Genomic DNA, 6,000 nt, shown 5'->3' with positions numbered 1-6,000 from the left:
ATGGATTAAGTAGGCTCATTAGATTCGTCTCGCGATTTACAGTCCATCCATGTAAAAAGTTTGGTAAACAGACTTCATTTAGTACTTCATGCATGTGTCGAAACATTATTTGATGTTTTTTTTTGTTTACGGTGTTTTTGGGTGGGAACTAAACAAATGCCCGAGACCAGCAGTACGACGGGGGGTAATGCTGCTGCGGGGGACCGGTGCAGCCTTGGGGTAAGTCTGCAGATCACACAACAAACATACAAAGGGACAGGTGAACAGATACAACAGGAGGGGACAATGGTGTGAAATTCCGTACCTAATCGACTTTTTTACTGGTTTGAAACCGAGGGTGTGTTTAGTTGTAAATTTTTTTTTCTCCAAACTTCACTATTCATCTATCACATCAAATTTTTTACCTCATGCATGGAGTATTCAATGTAGATAAATAAAAAAACTAATTGCATAGTTTTGATGTACGTTGCGAGACGAATCTTTTGAGCCTAGTCAGTCTATGGTAAGACAATATTTACCACAAGCAAACGAAAAATGCTACAGTGTGCTACAGAATCCGATGTGACCATTTTTACCACTTTTTGCGGATCTAAACACAACCCGAGGAGTAACGGATCGTGTACAGTATCGGATAACCTGCCAATGGTGTCTATCTGATTTAGCTGTACTTTTAACACTGAACTGAACACCTGCTTAACTGAAAACTGCAGGAGCAGTAGTACGTAGCATTTTCAGGGACAGCCGAGGCATGCTCAGGTAAGTCTTTTCTGAACTCTAAGTTCTGATCTGCAAACCTTGTTCTGAAATCATCAGAGAAAAGAAATCCCGTGGAGTTTTCACGATGAAAGGTCAGCAATTAGCAGCTCGGAGATACTAGTATAGTAGTATCCAACAAGACGGAAACGAGGACGCGGGTGCATGGACACAGTAATGCAAAAGCGCACGGGCAGGTACGTGCAACAACAATGCCGTCACTGCGCTGCCGCGTGCACCTGCCAGCCATCGCCTAGCGAATAGCGATTCCTTGGAGTGGCATTGACGCCTAGCTCTGCCGCGCCCGCGTACGTGCCTGGCTGCCAATCCTTCTTGCGATGATTGTATCTCGCAACCTTCGCAGCTTTCTCCTCTGATCTTCCCACCACCGATCCATCCATTCCGCCCCCGGGCCCCTTGAAATGGTTTGATACCCGCCGCCATGCCCAGCCCCTCCCGCCGCCTCCTGCTCTGCCTCTTCCTGATCGCATGCGGCGCCGGCCTTGTCTTCTCGATCACCGGCAGCGGTGGCAGCAGGACCAAGGAAGCTGGCAATGGCGAGGCCAAGTTCAGGGTGCTGCGTGGTCTTGACACTCTCGGGCTGAGGCAGAAGCAGCTTCACGCGGCCCATGGACATGGGGTCTCTCCGGCCCCGGCTCCGGCGCGTGCCGGCCTGCCTCTACTCCACAAGGACGCGCGGCTCCCGGTCCCCGGGAAAGTCGCCCACGGCCACAAGAGGGGGAATAATAATGCCACGGCGCCGAGCCGGAGCCCACCGCGCGGCGAGGGAGGCGACGGCGAGCGCGGGGGCAAGAAGAAGAAAAGCATGCAGCTGGTCGTCGTCGCCGCGGCGGCCGCGCTGTCGGGGGCGGCGCTGGTGCTCCTCGCCGTCCTGGTGGTGTTCCTGACGTGCAGGAGGTTCCAGGGGAAGCGCGGGGGGCGCCGACCCGAACGCCGGCACCAACAAGGTGAGCTTCGAGCCGGCGCCGGGCATGTTCTACCTGGACGCCATCAAGCCGTACCTCGACGACGCCGGGCGCGGCGACGGCGGGGGGAAGGCGGGGCCTAAAGACGAGGAGGAGCCGAAGCGCGAGGAGGAGGACGGCGGCGGAGCCTGCTCCGACGACGGCGCCGATTCGGTCCACTCCTCGTGCTGCTTCCACTCGTCGCACTTCTCCTACTCCGAGCTCACCAAGGCCGACGGCGCGTCGCCGTCGCCCTCCGTCCGGTCGAAGCGACGCGGCTCCGCCCCGACGACGCCGGCGGACAAGAGCAAGCTCGCGAGTCCGTTCTCGCCGCTGGGCCCGCGCACGCCGAGAAGCGAGGATCGGCGCCGCCGCGCGCGTTCCCCGAGCTCGTCGGCGTCTGTGCTGACATCCCAGTCGCTCAATGATCACGAGCTCCAGACAACTGCTCAGTCCGTCAGGTCTCTAAAGTTTCAGAGTGGCAGCGCGTTCCACGCAAAAGAAGCAGAGGTGGACACCGCGAGCTCGAACGCCGCGAGTAGCAAACCAGTGCGACCTCCACCGCCGCCGCCGCCGCCGCCGCCACCGGTGATGGTAAAACAGCAGCAGAACGTCCAGACAGGCTGTGGCGATCCGGCCGTGCCCCCACCGCCGCCGCCACCACCACCTCGGCTGATGGCGCCACGAGGACGGAACGTTCAGTCAAGTTGTGGTGGTCCGGCTCCGGCCGTCCCCGCGCCGCCTCCGCCGCCGCCGGCACTGCTAGTACCGCAGCGACACAATGGCTCTGCCCTCCCGCCGCCGCCTGCGCCGCCGGGTCTGTTGAGGCAGAGCGCGCCTGTCGTCGGCAAGAACGGCGCGCCGCTGCCCAAGCTGAAGCCCCTGCACTGGGACAAGGTGCGCGCCGCGCCCAACCGGCGGATGGTGTGGGACAGGATCCGGTCCAGCTCGTTCGAGTAAGTTTCGATCACCTTCTCTCTTGCTGCGCACTCTCCCCATCTGATTGGTGACCACGAACGAATTCGAAATGGTAATCGCTGTCGCTGCCTGCTGGTGCTTGTTGGCAGGTTGGACGAGCAGATGATCGAGTCGCTGTTCGGATACAACGGCGCGAGGTGCCCGGCGAGGCACGAGGAGGCCCAGAACCGGAGCCCCTCGCTCGGGCACCACGTCCTGGACCCCAAGAGGCTGCAGAACATGACCATCCTGATGAAGGCCGTCAACGCCACCGCCGACCAAATCTACGCCGCCCTGATGCACGGTGAGTGCTCCAATGAACTGCCCCGGCCTGATGCATCTGGACAAACGCGGATCCTTGACTCGTTTTTTTTTTTTTTTGGGCACGGTCTTCTTGGTCGTGTTGGTTGGTTCAGGGAACGGCCTGTCCGTGCAGCAACTGGAGGCACTGATCAAGATGGCGCCGACCAAGGAGGAGGTCGACAAGCTCGAGGGCTACGACGGCGACGTCGGCAGCCTGGTCGCGGCCGAGAGGCTCCTCAAGGTGGTGCTGACGATACCGTGCGCGTTCGCGCGCGTCGAGGCCATGCTGTGCCGGGAGACCTTCGCCGACGAAGTCAGCCACATCAGGAAGTCGTTCGAGATGCTCGAGGTAAGCAAGCGAGACCGATAAGCAGATGGCCGGTGTATTGATTATTATCTCGTGATCGGATTGTGCTAACACTATTGCCAACGATGCTGTTCTTGTTGTCTGAAAGGACGCGTGCCGGGAGCTGATGTCGAGCAAGCTGTTCCTGAAGCTGCTGGAGGCCGTGCTGAAGACCGGGAACCGGATGAACGTCGGGACGGCGCGGGGCGGCGCCATGGCGTTCAAGCTGGACACACTGCTCAAGCTCGCCGACGTGAAGGGCGCCGACGGGAGGACCACGCTGCTGCACTTCGTGGTCCAGGAGATGATCCGGTCGCAGAAGCCGGCGGCGGCGCGCGCGGCGCCGGACATCGCGGCCGGGCTCGCCGCCGAGCTCACCAACGTCAGGAGGACGGCGACGGTGGACCTGGACGTGCTCACCACCTCGGTGTCGGGCCTCTCGCAGGGGCTGTCCCGGATCAGGGCGGTGGTGGGGGCGGACCTGGCCGGCGACGAGCGGGGCCGGTGCTTCGTGGCCCTCATGGCCCCCTTCGTGGCGCAGGCCGGGGAGGTGATCCGGGAGCTGGAGGACGGCGAGTGCCGGGTCCTGGCGCACGTCAGGGACATCACCGAGTACTACCACGGCGACGTCGGCAGGGACGAGGCCAGCCCGCTCCGGATCTTCGTCATCGTCAGGGACTTCCTGGCCATGCTGGAGAGGGCGTGCAAGGAGGTGAGGGGAGCCAGCAGGGGCTGCTGCCACGGACCGAATGGTGCCCCGGGCAACACTGTATGACAGATACTCCGGAAACGGGAAGGGGACACCACTGTAATTCTTGGTTTCGCCGCTGTTCTTGATCGTTAGGAATGAATTCGTTGTAGATCAGAAGCTTATTTCTTCTTCATTTTCATGCGCATTCTGTGGACGGTACAGCAATTGGCGAGTCACTCAAATCTGATGGTGCTTTTTTTTTTTTTGCATCTGATACTCAAAATAGCTTTAGGAGAATCTAGCAGCTTCAACGTGGAGATGTGTGGTTGGGTGAATTCAAACATGGGACACCTGACCACCCCAAGATCTGTGCGACACAAGTTGCCGTTTGTCTGGCTCCTCGTTTTATCCACAATGGTCTCCATGCGCTTACTTTTTTGCCCCTGCGGAATTTGAATTCGTATGCGTCGCCTGCCGAGTTTCAGAGCGCCACGTTCGGTTCAGAACCCCTGCTCGTTTTCTCTGCCGCTATGTCCGCCACGTGCTCGCGCTCGTCGGCTCGAGGAGCGATCCAGGGGGCCAGGGCCCGCGGCCGTGTGGGCGACCCCAGTAGTGCTGTCTGTCGCCAGCCATATCCCTTTTCCAGGCCCAGCGAGCCGGCGAGGCCCGCCTCTCCTCTCTTTCTCACAGCGCGGGGCCGGTGTTGGGTTGCTCGTTTGGCCCATACCCAGCAGTCAGCTTTGATGGGCCGGCCCAATAGTTTTTGCACTATTCCCTCCATAAAAAACAAATCATACTAGGATTCAAAATTCATCTAAAGAATATGTCACCTTGCTCTATTTAGAAAGTGTACGTGTATGCAAGAATCAATTAGTTTCAAATATAGGTAATAAATAGGGGTAGATATAGTTATTTTACGTTCTCGATAATTTATCCTAAAATTTGGCCAAATAGTTTTTGAACTACTCACTCCGTCCAAAAAAAAGTCATTATTGATTCAATGTTTGTCTTAAAAAATAAGTCACCTTACCCTATTTAGAAAGTGTATGTGCATGAAGAATCAATTAATACCAAATATGGGTAATAAATAGAGATAAACATAGTCATTTTACCTTCTTTTTAATTTGTCATAGAATTTTTAGGATGATTTGTTTTTTGGATGAAGGAAGTATGTTGGAGGAGTTCCCATCGCTTCACGTTGGAGCATCTCTGCGAGATTACTCATCCCACCTCCCAATACAAAAGTATTCTTTTGTAATAGGAGGTGCTCTAATAGATTACCAATTTCATCTTTAATATTATCGGCGTCCGGACCTTGCGGTCTAGCACCAACTAGTAATAATGTTGCGTGCCCTAGTCTCTAGATAGTTGATGCAAGAAGGAACACAGTGACACCGGGTTTATCCTGGTTCCGGTCGTAGAGGCCGTACGTCCAGCAGGGAGAGGAGTACTGTATTATCTTGCACTGGGGTGCTTGTAGTAGGGGGTACAAGCTTGTGCGGGAGAGGGAGAGAAGCTCCCAGGTCCCAGGGTGTGCTAGAGGTGATTGAGGCGAGTGACAATATCTGAAGAAGTGAGTGTGCGTGCGTGTGTCTGTGCGTTCTTGGCTTCTCCCCTGGTATGTGTGCTTCTCCCTCCTTTTATAGACTCAACGAGGAAGGTTACATGTGTGAGATATCTACGGGGCTATCCACTTCTCCCCGGATCGGGGGAAAACTGTTGGTCGTTCTTGTCGCCGAGTGCTGTAGAGCATGATGTCGGGCATGGTCGTCGTCCTTGCGAATCCTCCGACTGCGCCCAGGGTGCGTCCGTATCCTGTGGCGCCAGTCGACAGTGTGGTGGTGACTGCTGAACGTACAGTGCCCGCGTCGGATGAGGTAGGGCGTCGAGGGCGCCGCAGTCCACGGCCTTGCCCCGGTCAAGGGCCGTACCGCGTCCGAGGGTCGTCGCTCATGCCCGCCGAGGGTCCTGCAGGGGAGGAAAGT

At 57.0% G+C, this 6,000-nt stretch overlaps 1 pseudogene; it reads left to right on the top strand.

Moving 5' to 3' along the window:
* The first annotated feature begins 892 nt into the window (after positions 1 to 892).
* On the top strand, positions 893 to 4,275 carry LOC120642314 (annotated as a pseudogene).
* Positions 4,276 to 6,000: the final 1,725 nt, after the last annotated feature.

Source organism: Panicum virgatum, chromosome 7K (genome assembly GCF_016808335.1).
Source record: "Panicum virgatum strain AP13 chromosome 7K, P.virgatum_v5, whole genome shotgun sequence".
In the NCBI taxonomy this organism is placed as follows: domain Eukaryota; kingdom Viridiplantae; phylum Streptophyta; class Magnoliopsida; order Poales; family Poaceae; genus Panicum; species Panicum virgatum.
Note: the sequence above shows the minus strand (reverse complement) of the source record. Positions and strands in the feature narration are given on the sequence as shown.